Genomic DNA, 17,189 nt, shown 5'->3' on the forward strand with positions numbered 1-17,189 from the left:
CAAAGAATTGTTTTCCTAACCAGGAACTGATTACAGATTGCAGTGGTGAAAGCATAGAATCCTAATCACTAGACTACAGGATGAAGCACTAAAAAAAAAAAAAAAAGTTATTTGAGCATTTAAAAGATTTTAACTTTAATTTTGTCAAGAGAATTTCTAAGGCTAGCTATGACACTATTATGTCTCTTTTTTTTTTTTTTAATAGACCTTTCCATAAGTAAAAATCGGGCAATTGTTTAGAATGAGAGACCCTAAAATCCTTTTCAAATATAAGAGCCTTTTTAAGTTAAATGACGTATCTTTTAGATACTGACAATTAAAACTTCCAATACTACACTTGGTCCAATAGCAGCTTGATCCAATAAGCCTCTTCATGGAAAGCCCAGGAGATAACTTTCCAGGTTTAGAATAAGTTTTTACCATTAAGCAAGAGATGTTCCTGGAGAGGGGAGAGAAGAAGCGTTCTCCATGACCCCCAAGAAATTTACTCCCGGGAATAGGCTAAGATACCGGAACACTGTTGTTGCCACTGACAGTTAAGAATGGCATTTGAGGCCAGGAGCGGTGGCTCACGCCTGTAATCCCTTCCCACTTTGGGAGACCGAGGCAGGTGTATCATTTGAGGTCAGGAGTTCAAGACCAACCTGGACAACATGGTGAAACCCCATCTCTACTAAAAATACAAAAATTAGCTGGGCGTGGTGGCACATGCCTGGAATCCCAGCTACTTGGGAGGCTGAGGCACAAGAATTGCGTGAACCCAGGAGGCAGAGGCTGCAGGGAGCCGAGATCATGCTGCTGCACTCCAGCCTGGGTAACAGAGCAAGATTCTGTCTCAAAAAAAAAAAAAAAAAAGAAAAGAAAAAAGAATTTCTTACCCTTCTGCTGGCTTATTAGGTCCTAGGTTCCCTTGACTATGACTCCCAGAAGAGCAGAGTGGCTTTGGTAACCTGCTCACAGCACCAAAACTGGGATTCTCCTTAACCCCCTGCACGTTAATAAATGTGTATGTCTTTCCTCCTATTAATCTGTCTTTTGTCAGCTGATCTTCAATGAACCTTCGGAGAATGAAGAGTTTGCCCTTTGCTCCTATGCACATATCTGATAAAGGATGTGTGTCTCTAATATACAAAGAACTCTTAAAACTTCACAATAAGATAACTAAGAAACTAATATGAAATGGGCAAAAAATTTGAACAGACACTTCACCAACGAAGCAAACAAACACCTGAAAAGAGGCTCAGCATCATTAGTCATCAGGGAAATGCAAATTAAAACCTCAGGGAGAGACCCATTCAAATGACTCTAGTTTATTTTATTTTTTTTTAAAGACAATACTGAGTCCCAGTGAGGATGTGGAGCAACGGGAACGCTTACGCATTGCTGGTGGGAATGCAAAATGGCACAGCCACTCTGGAAAACTATTTGGCAGTTTCTCCTGAAGTTAAATATATGCTTACCACAGGACTCAGCAATCTCACGCCTAGGTATTTACCCCAGAGAAATGACAACTTACGTTTTTACAAAAAACTTTAGGGGAAGGTTTACAGTAGCTTTATTTATACTTGTTAAAAGCTGGAAACAACCCAAATACCCCCAAGTGTCCCTCAGATGGTGAATGGACAAGAAAACTGTGGTTCATCCATACAATGAATTACTAATCAGCAATTAAAAGAGACCAACTACTGACACCAACAACATGGTAGAATTACAAACATGTTATGCCAAGTGAAAGAAGCCAGATTCACTAGGGTACATGTTTTATGATTCTATTTATGTGTCATTGTTGAAAAGACAAAATCCATGGGGATAGAAAAGAAGCAAATAGTTGCCCAGGCCTTTAGGTAGGCTGAGTAGCCAACATCAAAGGGACAGCAGGAAATTTGGGAGATGATGGATCTCTTCTCTATCTTAATTTTGGTAGTGGTTAATACTGGTGGTAATACTGAGCCAGTTGGTGCCGGTTTAGCTTGTCAATACTGAAAAGGGTGAATTTTTCTGTGCATAAATTATACCTCAATAAACCTGATTTTAAAAAGTTACACTTTGGGGGGCTTTAAATGGAAGATGGAACTAAAAACGCGTAGGTAACAATAGCAATGAAAATAGAAGAGTACGATTCTAAGTTAAAATATTCTAAGATCCATTTCTGTGTAGGAGGCGTATAGAGACCTTGATTTACTTTAAGGGTAAAGTAAATAAGGGTAAGGGTAAAGGCCAGGCACAGTGGCTCACACTGTAATCCCAATGCTTTGGGAGGCTGAGGTGGGAGGATCTCTTGAGGAATTTAAGATTAGCCTGGGCAACAAAGGCAAGACTTGGTCTCTATAAAGAATTTTTTAAAAAGTAAAATAAGTAAAATGTAAGGCTAACTAATAAGGTGTAGAAATAAAATACAGATATCTCTTGCTTAACATCAGTAATCTGTGTTAGAAATAAAAAGTTTTGTGTGAAAACATACAATGGGCAGAAGCCTAGTTCCCATTATTTTAAATTAGCTGGGTGTGGTGGCAGCACCTGTGGTCCCAGCTACTTGGGAGGCCAAGGCACGAGAATTGCTTGAACCTGGGAGGCGGAGGTTGCAGTGAGCCGAGATTGCACCACCGCACTCCAGCCTGGGTAACAGAGTGAGATTCCATCCAAAAAAAAAAAAAGGTAGATTCCAGAAATAAACCCTCACAGATATGGTCAGTTGATTTCTGACAAGAAAACCAAGGCCATTCAATAAGGAAATGACAGTCTTTTCATTCATGGTGCTGGGAAACCTGGATATCCATTTGGAAAAGAATGAAGTTGGACACTTACTTTATACTATGTACAAAAATTAACTTATATGGATCTCAGATTTAAGTGTAAGAGCTAAACGTATAAAACTCTTACAAGAAAAGATAAGGGGAAAAGCATTATAACAACTGGATTTGGCAATGATTTCTTGGATACAACACCAAAAGCACAGACAACAAAAGAAAAAGCAGATAAATTATACTTCATTGAAAATTAAAAATATTTGTGTATCAAAGGACACTATTGAGAGAGTGAAGGGAAAAGAATGAGAATAGACATTTCTTAGACTTTTTTTTTTTTGAAATGGAGTCTCCCTCTGTCACCCAGGCTGGGTACAACCTCAGCTCACCGCAACCTCTGTCTCCCAGGTTCTCCTGCCTCAGCCTCCCAATTAGCTGGGATTACAGGCACCTGTCACCATGCCTGGCTAATTTTTGTAATTTTAGTAGAGATAGGGTTTCACCATGTTGGCCATGCTGGCCTCGAACTCCTGACCTCAAGTGATCCACCCACCTTGGCCTCCCAAAATGTTGGGATTACGGGCGTGAGCCACCAAGTCTGGCTGACAACAGACATTTCTCCAAAGAAGGCATACAAATGGTCAAAAAACACATGAAAAGATGTACATCTCTAGTCATTAGGAAAATCAAAACCACAATGAAATACCACTTCATACCAAATTGATGCCTATTATAAAAAACAAACAAGTAAAAAACTGAAAAATAACAAGTGTTGCCAAAGACACAGAGAAACTTGTACATTGCTGGTAGGAATGTAAAATGCTGCAGACACTGTGGAAAATAATTTTGCAGTTTTGCAAAAAGTTAAACATAAAATTACCATATAATCCAGCATTTAATTTCTAGGTATATACCTAAAATAATTGAAAGCAGGAACTCAAACAAATATTTGTACACCAGTGTTCATATCAGTGTTATTCACAATAGCTAAAAGGTGGAAACAACACAAATGTCCATCAATGGATGAGGATATACAAAATGTGGTATATACATACAATAGAATATCATCCCGCCTTAACAAGAATGAAATTCTAATACTTGCTACAATGGATGAACCCTGAAGAAATTACGCTAAGTGAATAAACCAGATACAAAAGGACAAATACTCTATTATTCCACTTACATGAGGTGCTTGGAATAGGCAAATTCATAAAGAGAAAGTAGAATAGAGATTATCTGGGGCTGAGGGAGAGGGAAATAGGAAGTTATTTTTTAATGAGTACACAGTCTCTGCTTAGGATAAAAACATTTTGGAAATGAAAAGTGGTGATGGTCACGAAACATTGTGAATGTACTTAATGCCAATGAATTGTATACTTAATAATGGTTAAAAGGGTAAATTTTATGTTATGTATCTTTTACCATACACACGCAAATCAAAATCAAAAATCGTTTCCCAATCCCAAATGAATAATACAGCTGTTCGCGAACAATTGCTTTATATGCAATAACATGATATTGAGGTGACTCTCTTAGTATCAACAATGACTGAGGTTCATACCCTCTTTGTTGACTTGGGAGAATGCTTTTTAAAAAAATTTTTTGTAGAGAGACAGTCTCCCTCTGTCACTCAGGCTGGAGTGCAGTGGCTCAATCATAGCTCATTGCAATATTGAACTCCTGGACTCAAGTGACTCTCCTGCCTTGGCCTCCCAAAATGCTGGGATTACAGGTATGAGTCACGTTGCCTGGCCAGGGAACCCTTTTCAAAGAATACTTGATTCTGATATTCTACCAATAGTAGTTGGAATGTACCTTAAGATATTTTGGCATGAGTGGTGGCTCACGCCTGTAATCCCAGCACTTTGGGAGGCCGAGGCGGGCAGATCATGAGGTCAGGAGATTGAGACCATCCTGGTTAACACGGCGAAACCCCGCTCTACTAAAAATACAAAAATAGCCGGGCGTGGTGGCTGGGCGCCTGGTAGTCCCAGCTACTCAGGAGGCTGAGGCAGGAGAACATGCGCGAACCAGACAGGTGGAGCTGCAGTGAGCCACGACGTGGTCACTGCACCCCAGCTCCGGGCGACAGAGCAAGACTCCATCTGAAAAAGATATTTGGCGTAATTGAGTTTTGTTTACGGTGCCGTTTTACTGAGTTTTTGGGGACAAAATTATAAAATTTTGTCACGTCATTGGTCAAAAACTAAGTTGCCAGGCTGGCGTGGCTCAACGCCTGTAATCCCAGCACTTTGGGGAGGCCGTGAGACGGGCGATCACAGGTCAGGAGACTGAGACCATGGTGAAACTGCCTCTACTTGCTAAAAATAGAAAATTAGTCGATGCTATATATAGCTATGCTTGTAGTCCCAGCTACTCGGGAGGCTGAGGTAAGAGAATGGCGTGAACCTCGGGAGGCATGGAGCTTGCAGTGAGCCGATTGGCGCCCATCAGACTCTGCAGCCTGGGCGATAGAGCAAGACTCATTTCAAAAACGTTAAGTTGAAAGATAGGCAGTTTGTGTAAAGCTCTAGTCTTGAAAACCAGGAGAAAAATGCTAAATGGGGAAAGTCTCACAAGGTATAAATTACAGATTCCCAAACAAGCAGATGGAAAACCAAGAATAAAGAAAATTTGAACAATGAAATGAAGGCTGAATAGGTGGGAAAAATGCATAGAAAAAAACATAGTAAATGTAAAACACAAAATTAGATGGTAGAAACAAATTTGAATTGATCAATAATCACAATAAATGTAAACAGATTAATTTCACCTATTATAAGACAGAGACTTTTATATTGGATTTCTCTATTTCATTTTTACAAAAGGCATGTCAAAAACATATGACACAAAAAGGTTAAAGGTAAAGGAATATACACCAGAGAAATACTAGCCAAAAGAATCCTATTTTGAAGCTAACAACTTAGTCTAAATATATGTAGCAAAACTTGACAGACTCACTGGAGAAACTGGAAAATCAGCAATCACAATGGGAGATTTCTTTCCCCAACATTTTAAAATGAAAGATTTCAAACATATCAGAAGTTGAAATAATTTTATAGTGTAAAAGAAAAAGTGAAAAAAATAAAAAGAAAAAATAAGTTAAATAAGAAAGAATCTTACAGTGTACAGCCATATACTCATTGCCTAAATTCTACCAATAACATTTTGCCATGTCTTTATCACATATCTCTTCATCTCTCCATCTTTCTATCTATTTATTAGTTCATTTTATTTTTCATGCATTTCAAAGTAAATTGAAGAATCAGAACTCTTCTCCTTTAGGCTTCACTAACAAAGTTGAATATCTGATTGCAATTTTTTCTTTTGAAATAAATTTTGTAGAAAGTGAAATGCACAAATATTATATACATACTTGCTAAGGTTTGACAAATGTATATACCCACACAACCTAAATCCTTGTTAAGATATAGGACATTACCATAACCCCATAAAATTCCTTCATATCAATTCTCTATTGTCCAGTCAATCATAATGGGAGATCTTAATACATCTTTCTTAGAAATTGATGGATCAAACAGACAAATAAATTAGTAATGATCTACAAAATGTGAACAACAAATTAACAGGCTTGAGCTAATAGACATGTAAAAAACTTTCTTCCATTAACAGAGAATGCACATTATTTTGTTTTATTTTACTTTTATGTATTTATTTATATATTTATTTATTTAGATAGGGTCTCACTCTGTCACCTGGGTTAGAGTGTAATTGGCTCGATCGCAGCTCATTGCAGCCTCGAACTTCTGGGCTCAAGTGATCCTCATGTCTCAGCCTCCCAAGTAGCTGGGACTGCAGGTGGGAGCCACTGTGCCCAAATCATTTTTTTTTCTTTGGTAGAGATGAGGTCTTGCTATGTTGCTCAGGCTGGTCTCAAACTCCTGGCCTCAAGTGATGCTCCAGCCTTGGCCTCCCAAACTGTTAAGATTATAGATGTGAGCCACTGGGCCTGGCTCACATTATTTTGAAGCACACAAATAACATTTATGAGGATAGACCATATACTAGGCCTCAAAGGGATACTCACAAATTCTGAAATATTAATATCACACAGCCCACATTCTCTGACCACGATGCTGGCAAAGCCCTATTGCCATGGCTTGGGAAGATGTTGCCTGAGCATGCAGAGAACCATGGACAGGAAAGCAGGATCCATGGGAAGGGAATAATTTCACAACCCTGTCACATGAGCAGCTGGATCCTTCAGGAACATATTCCTGCTGATGTCAGTTTTCATCGGGTCTGTGTCACCTGCACCCCAAGAGTCCTAAATGAGGCAGATGCTTACAAGTAAAGACATGGCACAGTTGTGCAGGCATCTCGCTAGTGTATGACTAATTCCTGACATTTTCCTTTTCCTTAAAGTATAAAACACTTAACTCGGCATGGTGGTGTGCACCTATGGTCCCAGCTACTCAGGAGGCTGATGTGGGAGGATCACTTGAGCCAAGGAGGCAGAGATTGCAGTGAGCCAAGATTGCACCACTGCACTCCAGCCTGGGCAACAGAACGAGACCTTGTCTCAAAAGGAAAGAAAGAAAAAATAAAGCACCCTGTCTTTGCAAAAAATTTTTTTAATTAAAAAAGATATAAAGCACATTATTTTATTTAATCATCCATAAAATAGTATTTTTTGCAATAGCCTCTTTGCAGATGAAGCAATTGAGATTCAGAAAGTAAGTTTAGGTGATTCATTCAAGATCTCAGCTCCAGTTGGCCCATTCAAATGGTTCTCAAAATCTCGGAGTGACCCTCTGACATTCTAACTATGCTCCATCTGTTCCCTTGTTCTTCTATTATACAGTGTGCTCCTCAAAGGCATGGACTAGGTCTTATTCATCTTTGTGTCCCCAGTGCCTGGCAAAGGGCCTGTTATAGCACTGACATTTGTTGACATAGGCATAAAATTGTGCCTACCTGTATTAGTTTGCTAGGGCTGCCATAACTACAGACCATGTGGCTTTACACAGCAGAACTAATTTTCTTTTCTTTTTTATTTTCTTTTTTTGAGATGGAGTCTGGCTCTGTCACCCAGGCTGGAGTGCAGTGGTGAGATCTTGGTTCACTGCAAGCTCTGCCTCCTGGGTTCATGCCATTCTCCTGCCTCAGCCTCCCGAGTAGCTGGGACTACAGGCACCTGCCACCACGCCTGGCTAATTTTTGTATTTTTAGTAGAGGCAGGGTTTCACCGTGTTGGCCAGGCTGGTCTCGAACTCCTGATCTCAAGTGATCCGCCTGCCTCAGCCTCCCAAAGTGCTGGAATTACAGGCATAAGCCACTGCACCTGGCCAGAAATTAATTTTCTCACCGTTCTGGAGGCTAGAAGTTCAAGTGTTGGCAAATTGTGTTTCTTCTGAGGCTTCTCTCCTTGGCTTGTGATTGAAGGAATAAATGACTCGCTTCCTAAGTCAAAGAGCAAGAGATAATGTGTGGGATTGAGAGAGGAAAGAGCAAAATACAGCACTAGCTAGGACTGCCAGGAACATGACCCAGAAAACTAATTCAAACCATTATTTGAAATGGCGATTTCAAATTAAAAAGAGAGATCTAAGCAAATCATTGAAAGCCAGGTATAATTTTGGAAAGCCAGAGACAGTTTTGATCATAGTATCTCAAACAGCATTAAGAATCTCTCCATCAGCTGGGCACAGTGGCTTGCACCTATAGTTCCAACTGTTCAGGAGGCTGAGGTGGGAGGATTGCTTGAGCCCGGGAGTCCAAGACCAGCCTGGGCAACACAGCAATACCCCTTCTCAAAAATTAAAAAAAAATCTTCCATCTGTCAATCCACCTTCTGAGACTATGTTGACCTTATTTTCTCAGGCTCTGCCACGGAATTGTGGACATGACCATCTGCAACCTAAAGTCAGCATCTTTACAATTTATGATTCAAGGAATGAAAAACTGAGCCCATCTCTCTCTCTCTCTCTCTCTCTCTCTCTCTGTTTCTGTCTCTCTCTCTCTCTCTGTTCTCTCTCTCTGTCTTTCCCCTTCCCCCAGGGAAGATGCTGATTGATTAGGATGGGCTCAGTTGTCCATCCTGAGGCCAAAGCATTAAAGCCAGGTGGGCAGGGCAGTATGATTAGCTGAACTGGAACACACATCTACTGCTATGACCCCAAGAGGGCAGGAGGGGCTATTATCAGAAATAAAGGAGAGAGTACTGGGTAGAAGAAATCCAGCCAGGCGTGGTGACTCATGCCTGTAATCCCAACTCTTTGGGAAGCTGAGGCAGGAAGCCTCTTAGCGAGGCCCAGTCTCTATTTAAAATAATAAGAACAATAGACAAATCCTACAGGTTTTCCGTTTCAGCATATACTGATGGCTTCATACACACATTTAATTTAAACACTAATAACCTTAAGATATGACTATCCTGTTTATCTTCACAAGCACAAATTTATCTATTTTATATATTAATGCTTTGTAGACTTCATAAAGAACCTATAAAGAGCAAATTCTATAGGTAAATATGAATCGTTTAGAATTTTCCATCTCTCCCACATTTTCAGAGGAATAATGATTTTTTAAAGGCAGAATGGTTGAATGTTTTCACATCTGCAAACAGACTTTCTTGTTTCTTTCTTTAGTCTCTCTCAGTTTTCTTCAACTTTAGTACCTATGAAGTACGGGATGGGATAATATACATGAAACCTTAGTTATTGTATTTTATGGGCAATTAAGGAATTTTTCTTTTTTTTTTTTTTTTTTTTGAGACGGAGTCTCGCTCTGTCACCCAGGCTGGAGTGCAGTGGCCGGATCTCAGCTCACTGCAAGCTCCGCCTCCCGGGTTCACGCCATTCTCCTGCCTCAGCCTCCCGAGTAGCTGGGACTACAGGCGCCTGCCACCTCGCCCGGCTAAGTTTTTTTTGTATTTTTTAGTAGAGACGGGGTTTCACCGTGTTAGCCAGGATGGTCTCGATCTCCTGACCTCGTGATCCGCCCATCTCGGCCTCCCAAAGTGCTGGGATTACAGGCTTGAGCCACCGCGCCCGGCCAAAACAATGTTTTGTTGGAATTTTTCAAGGATAATTTATACCGTACACCTCCCCAACTATATTTGTCTTTAGGACCTAACCTCACACAGAAGATAAAATCCTCTGTGCTAATGTTAACTAGACCATCTACTGTGTGGCCAGCTCCTCATGTATTTTACCATGTGAGGTTAAGCAGTTGTAGGTTCAATTTTGTAAGTAAGAAAAATGAGGTTCAGATAATTTACGTAAACTCATACAAGAGGAATGATAGACAATGAAGAGTCAGAAAGGTGAGGGGTTGGGAGGAGGAGGATGATGAGAAATTACTTAATGGGTACAATGTACATTATTTGGGTAAGGAGTACCCTAAAAATTCTGAGTTTACCACAACACAATCTATGCATGAAACAAAATTGCACTTGTACTCCATACATTTAATTTTTTTTTTTTTGAGGCAGAGTCTCGCTGCCTTGCCCAGGCTGGACTACAGTGGTGTGATCTCAGCTTACCACAACCTCTGCCTCCCAGGTTCAAGCGATTCTTGTGCCTCAGCCTCCCGAGTAGCTAGGACTACAGGTGCACACCACCATGCCTGGGTAATTTTTTTTTTTGAATTTTTTAGTACAGACGGAATTTCACCATGTCAGTCAGGCTGGTCTTGAACTCGTGACCTCAATTGATCCACCTACCTTGGCAACCCAAAGTTCTGGGATTACAGGTGTGAGCCACCATACCTGGCCTGTACTCCATAAATTTATACTTTTAGTTTTTTAAAAAAGAACAACAACAACAACAACAAGTCAAACTCACACAAACTCTTAGGTATCAGGGTTAGAATACAAGTATCTATTTATTTGACTTTACAACTCTGATTCCTATCCTTGGGGGCTCAGGAACTTTGGAAAGTTTGATGTAAGGGATGCATGCATGAGGTGTAGTTGAAAACACACTTACAGGTTTCATTCCTGGAACTCCCACTTTCTAGCTGTACAATATTAATGGCAAATAGCTTTTGAATGTTTTCCAAGTGCTCAGCACTTTGTGTGCACAGTATCTCATTCAATCTTCTTGAAAACTTTTGGAATAAGACACTACTATTGTTATTCCCACTTTAAAGATGAAGAAACTGACACAGTTGATAAGGTACAGAAATGACGCTTGAACTCAGATGGTCTGATGCCAGTGCTTGTGTTTGTAACCAAACGATATGGATATAAAAAGGAAACGAGCAGTTGTAAAGAACTGAATCATAGGCCGGGCGGGCATGGTGGTTCACGCCTGTAATCCCAACACTTTGGGAAGCTGAGGCAAGTGGATCACTTGGGGCCAGGAATTCGAGACCAGCTTGGCCAACACGGTGAAAACCCCATCTCCACTACAAATACAAAAATTAGTCGTGGTAGCATGCACCTGTAATCCCAGCTACTTGGGAGGCTGAGGCAGGAGAAATGCTTGAACCTGGGAGGCAGAGGTTGCAGTGAGCCAAGATCGCGCCATTGCACTCCAGCCTGGGTGACAGAGCAAGACACTGTTTCAAAAAAAAAAAAAAAATTAAATCCACTCTTGAAAATGGTTTATTTGACACGGCAATTAAGAATGTGGGTTTTGGAGCAGATTGCTTGGGGACAAACCCCAGCTCTTCTACTTGCTAGAGGTGTGAATTTGGGTAAATCAAAGAACCTCACTATCCTCATCTGTAAAATGGGCATACAGTAGTACCTACCTGCATTAGTTTGCTAGGGCTGCCATAACAAAATATTACAGACTGTGTGGTTTGAACAACATGAATTAATTTTCTCACAGTTTTGGAGGCTAGAAGTCTAAACGTTGGTAAATGTTTCTTCTGAGGCTTCTTTCCTTGGCTTATAAATGACTGCCTACTTGCCATGTCCTTGCACAGTTATCCCTTGGTCTCTGTGTTGTCTGTGTCTTAATCTCTTTTTATAAAGATTCCAGGCATTTTGGATTAGGGCCACCAGTATGTCCTCTTCTTATCTTCATTATCTCTTTTTTTTTTTTTTTTTTTTGAGACGGAGTCTTTGCTCTGTCACCCAGGCTGGAGTGCAGTGGCGCGATCTAGGCTCACTACAAGCTCCGCCTCCTGGGTTCACGCACACAAGCTCCGCCTCCTGGGTTCACGCCATTCTCCTGCCTCAGCCTCCCGAGTAGCTGGGACTACAGGCGCCCGCTACCACGCCCGGCTAATTTTTTTGTATTTTTAGTAGAGACGGGGTTTCACCGTGTTAGCCAGGATGGTCTTGATCTCCTGACCTTGTGATCCGCCCGTCTCGGCCTCCCAAAGTGCTGGGATTACAGGCTTGAGCCACCGCGCCCGGCCTCTTCATTATCTCTTTAAAGGCCCTGTCTCAAAATACAGTCACAATCTAAGGTACTGGGCAATTGGACTTTAACATATGAATTTTGTAGGGGATACAATTCAGCCATAACACTACCTCATAGAGTTATTGTGAAGATTAAATGAGACGATACATGTAAGGCAATGAACAGGGGACCTAGAATGCAGTAAGAGCTACCAGCAAGTTGCAAATCATTCCTCAGCAGGATATTGGCTGGAAGTACCCAGGGATTCTCTTCTCATCCAAATGCAATCTGGCATCATACTTGCTTAAGATTTACAGTCCCCATTTGAACCACACACGTCTTCCATTCTGGTCTGGCCCCTCCCTGGGGTCGATAAGATGTTCTTTTCGTAGAGAGCTCTCAGATTTTCTTTCTGTAACTGCTCCAAGTTTAGTCTTTAAAATGAGAACACGTCCTGTCCCAACTCCTTACGGCTCAGCAAGTGCATTTCTAATACTACTGCTATTTAAACTCTTTGGACAAGTCACTTATTATTAAACTTTAATGATAATCACTTACATTTATAGCCTCTTCCAGTTTACAAAGCTCTTTTCCTATCCATTACCTCCTTTAATCCTTACAACATCTGTGGGAAGGAATTACATTCTTCTCTATTTGACAGATGAAGAAAACAAGACTCTGAAGAGTAGCATTGTCATCCCAGGTTACACAATTAACATGTGGCAGAGATAGACTTCAAATTCTGGTCTTTTACTTTCAATCTATCAGGAGTAGCTCACCCATCCAGGCATTTTTCTTTTTTCTTTTCTTTCCTTCTTTCCTTCTTTCTTTCTCTCTCTCTCTTTCTCTCTTTCTTTCTTTCTTTCTCAGAGTTTCACTGTTTTTGCCCAGGTTGGAGTGCAATGGTGCAATCTCGGCTCACTGAAACCTCCACCCCCAGGTTCAACCAATTCTCCTGCCTCAGCCTCCTGAGTACCTGGGAATACAGGCACATGCCACCACGCCCAGCTGATTTTTGTATTTTTAGTAGAGATGGGGTTTTGCCATGTTGGCCAGGCTGGTCTTGAACTCCTGACCTCAGGTGATCCACCCGCCTCGGCTTCCCAAAGTGCTAGGATTACAGGTGTGAGCCACCATGCTTGGCCCAGGTACTTTTCTATAAAAGTAGTACACTGGATAAATAATGCCCCTGCTCTCTCTCTTTTGGAGGAATGTAGGTAAGTTGTTGAGGTTAGTTATTTTGATTGGAAGTGATTAAAAACTAACTCAAACTGGCTTAAGCAAAACTTGTATTGGGTAACTTTAAAAAAAAATTTTGGAAGTATATTTTCAGACACAGATGGATCCAGATGCTCAAACTATGTCACCAGAATGTATGTTCTTTCTTTCTTTCTCCCTTCCTTCCTTCCTTCCTTCCTTCCTTCCTTTATTTCTCTCTCTCTCTCTCTCTCTCTCTCTCTTTCTTTCTTTCTCTTTTTGCGAGAAGTCTCCTCACTCTGTTGCCCAGGCTGGAGTGCAGAGGCGGGATCTCGGCTCACCGCAACCTCTGCCTGCTGGGTTGAAGTGATTCTCCAGCCTCAGCCTCCCGAGTAGCTGGGATTACAGGTGCCTGCTACCATGCCCGGCTAATTTTTGTATTTTTAGTAGAGATGGGGTTATGCCGTGTTGGCCAGGCTGGTCTCAAACTCCTGACCTCAAGTGATCTGCCCGCCTCGGCCTCTCGAAATGCTGGGATTACAGGTGTGAGCCACTGTGCCTGGCCTCCCTCTTCCATTTCATAGCTTCCATTTGTGTCGTAGCTTCCCTTTGTGTCGATCTTATTCTTAGACAAGCTCTCTGCTGAAGCTCTGTCTCCACTAGCTTCAGCTCACAATTCCCTCAGCTCAACACACTCAACAGAAAGAGAACACTTCTTTTCTACAAACTGCAACGCATGAGCTAGATATCATTCTCAACTCTTTGACCTGGGTTATGGGCCCACTTATGAACCAGTCACTGTGTCCAGGACAATGGAGTATTCTCATTGTCCAGGCCTGATCATTTGACCCCTCTGGAGTGGAGTATGGTGTGTGTGTGTGTGTGTGTGTGTGTGTGTGTGTGGTGGTGTGTGTGTGTGAGAGAGAGATAGAGAGAGACAAAAAGAGAGAGAGAGAGAGACCCACTAAGGGATCAAGTGAGGAGAAAGAAGATTCTTCAAATAAAAAGCACTGTTGTCAGGAGTGAGTGGGTGGTAGGCGGATCTTTACAGGGTGTCTTTGCTCTGCAGAGCAACCACAGAGGAACTGGGGGTCCATCTTAGCAAGAACTCTTACTTCTTGCCTTGAGGAAGAGTAATAAGTGGACTTTTATGATTTTTTCCCAGGACTGCTTAACCTGGCTCAGTAGGCTAGACAATAAGGCAATAATTCAAGCAAAGTAAGGAGTAAAGAGTAATGAATAACCTGGTATGTTCAGGACAGGACCCAAACCAGGAGCAGCCCCAGAGGGGACTCTGAGATGCTCTTTGATGGTGGCCACCTCCCTGCTCCCTGCCCCCAGCACCTTCCATCTCCCTGTGAAGCTGTGAGCTCTGGCAGGGGCCATGTCTGTTTTACTGACCACCTTCTCCCCAGTGCTTAGCCTGAGGGTAACTGTGCCTGGCACATCACAGGGGCCTCACACATTTATTGGATGATTGAATAAATTAATGAACCAGGTTGATCAGTCTGACTGGCAGGATCTACCTACCTCTCTGGATAAGTCAACCCCCTTCTTTGACCTCTGTTCCCCATCTGTAAAGTGGGAGAAGATATAGAAAGAAATGCTCTCCACAGACCCTGCAGCTCATGATTCCAGGATCGCAGGGTTCTCAGGAAACAGCCAGGATGCCTCTCAAGAAGCCAAATGGAAGGGGAAGTCAAATTTATTGGGCACTTCATGTTCAGGTGCTTAATGAGACTAATTCACATGGTTCCCAGGTCTCCAAATTGTGGGATTTTATGGATCCATAACTTTAATAAAATTTGGGATTGAAATAGGCTACCTATTTTTTATTTTGGCAAATAAAGACATTTTAAAAACCTCCCATTAACTATCACCACTATTTCTTAAAAGAAGTGGGTTGTTTTTTTTTTTTTACACTAAGCAAGTAGGAAATACACAATCTCAAAATAAAAGAGCAGTCCCACTTCCCCACTGGAAAAAAGACAATTGGCAATCTTACATGATTTTTTTTTTTTTTTTTTTTTTTGCAGATAAAAATGCATTTCTTGTCTCTGTAGCCCAGGCTGGAGTACAGTGGCACGATCATAGCCCACAGCAGCCTTGAACTCCTGGCCTCAAATGGTTCCCCCACCTTACCCTCCCTGGGATGTAAGGGAGGGTAAGTAGCTGGGATGTAAGTAGCTGGGATGACAGGCACAAGACACTGTGCCCAGCTCCAGATACACATTTTGAGATTGACCCATGTATGGGGTGCGGTATTTGAGACCTACTAGCATGGATTACTTTTTGCCACCCCACCCCACTTACATACCTGTGAAGTGAGACTTAATCCACCCACTTTACAGATGAGGAAACAGATTTAGGGAGACTGGTATTGCAAGGTCACAGAGACAGTTTTAGACTCAGTTTGTCTGGGTTCAAACCCACATCATCTTGATAAATCCTAAGCCAAGGCTCTTTTCCAACAGGGAAAGAAATGACCCACACGGGCTCCCTTGAGGTGCCCCTGGGGTGTTCTGTGACCTAACCCTGTGCCTGGTCTTTGATGCTTTTTCCTTAACACATCTTTATGGTGTGCCTTTGTTCTTTAACACATCTTTATGGTGTGCCTACTTCACACCAGGCGCTGGGCTGGGGGCAGGGGAGAGTGTAGGGAGGGAAACCAAAAATGTCCCAGCCCCTTTCTCTCCTGTCCCCTAGTACTCACTCTGGGTCCCGTTCCCCAGGCCTCCCTCCTTGCCCTAGCAGCCAACGAATCCCCATTGCAGGCGTGGGCTGCTACCAGTTTAGGGGCTTCCCTCTCCCAGGGGTGTTGGCAGTTTCCTAGGAGACTCTGGGAACCTTCAACGCCTCCAAGACCTAAAGGACTGAAAGCGTAATGGTGCAACTTCAGGCACTGTGATAGGTTCTAGGGGAGGTAATTGGGAGTAAGAGATCCAGTTCAAATCCTATCAAATAATACCCCCTCCACCCCCTCCCCCCACTCCCATAGGCTTTGTGGGGCCTCACAGCCCCTCAGCTCAGGCTGGAAGAAGGGAGTCCCCTACACCAGGGGGCCCTACTGTGGATGGGTGCTTGCTGCCCCGGCTGGGGGACCCCAGGGATCGTGGCCACCCTTCCCCCCAACTGCCAGAACCAGGAGCACCCTTTCCTGGTTCCGCCCCGCCCCGTCCCGCACGCCCGCGCGGGAGCGCGCCTCCGCCGGGCCGCGCCGGTGCACGAGAGCGCGCGCCTCGGCGCGGGAGCGCGCCCCGGGGAGAACCCGAGCAAGATGGAGGCCGCGCAGAGGCCGCCGCCTGGGCCGAGGCAGCCGCTGCTGGGAGCGCCGAGCCGCGGCGCCTAGGCCGTGCCAGTCCCGGATCCGCTACCCTCGACCGTGCCCAGGTTGGTCTCCCCGCACCCTTTCCCCGCGGCCGCAGCCTCGCGCGCGTCCGGCCTGGGCGCGGGGCAGCCGCCCCCCCAACCCCGGCCCTACTCGGGCCCGGCCGCTCCCCAGCTCCCCGGGGACAGCCCCTGCCCACCGCCTGCTCCTCGCGGGCCCCGCTGCCCACCAGCCCCGGTGTTTCGGTCCTTTGGCCTGGAAACCCCCTCTCCCCAAACCTGGCCCGCCAATCCTAGGCTCCCTCCAGCCTACCTCCAGCCCTGGCTTCTGAGGACAGCCCCCCCTCCTCGCCCAGTGTCCAGCAGTCCCAGCCCCCGACCCCCCTGTAGTTGTATCCTAATTCTGCCACTTTGCCCTCTTAGACCCTCATACCAGCCCCCATTCCCCGTCCCAGCCCCCATATCACCTTCCCAACCACCCAGTCCCAGCCTCTTAAATTGCTTCTTCCCCCATCCTAGAAGCGCCCACCACCGCCTCATAGTCCCTTCCTAGACACCCAATACCAGACCTCCTTCTACCCCTTAATACCAGTCCCCAAAT

At 43.5% G+C, this 17,189-nt stretch overlaps 1 protein-coding gene across 1 annotated transcript in view; it reads left to right on the top strand.

The window, feature by feature from the left end:
* The first annotated feature begins 16,504 nt into the window (after positions 1-16,504).
* LHFPL4 (LHFPL tetraspan subfamily member 4) overlaps positions 16,505-17,189 on the top strand; it is a 52,152-nt gene continuing 51,467 nt past the window's right edge. Inside the window, exon 1 of the mRNA XM_003894138.4 lies at positions 16,505-16,651. The gene's annotated coding sequence lies outside the window, so the exon portion shown is untranslated. The remainder of the gene's footprint in view (positions 16,652-17,189) is intronic.

The sequence above is a fragment of the Papio anubis genome, chromosome 2 (assembly GCF_008728515.1).
Source record: "Papio anubis isolate 15944 chromosome 2, Panubis1.0, whole genome shotgun sequence".
Lineage (NCBI taxonomy): Eukaryota > Metazoa > Chordata > Mammalia > Primates > Cercopithecidae > Papio > Papio anubis.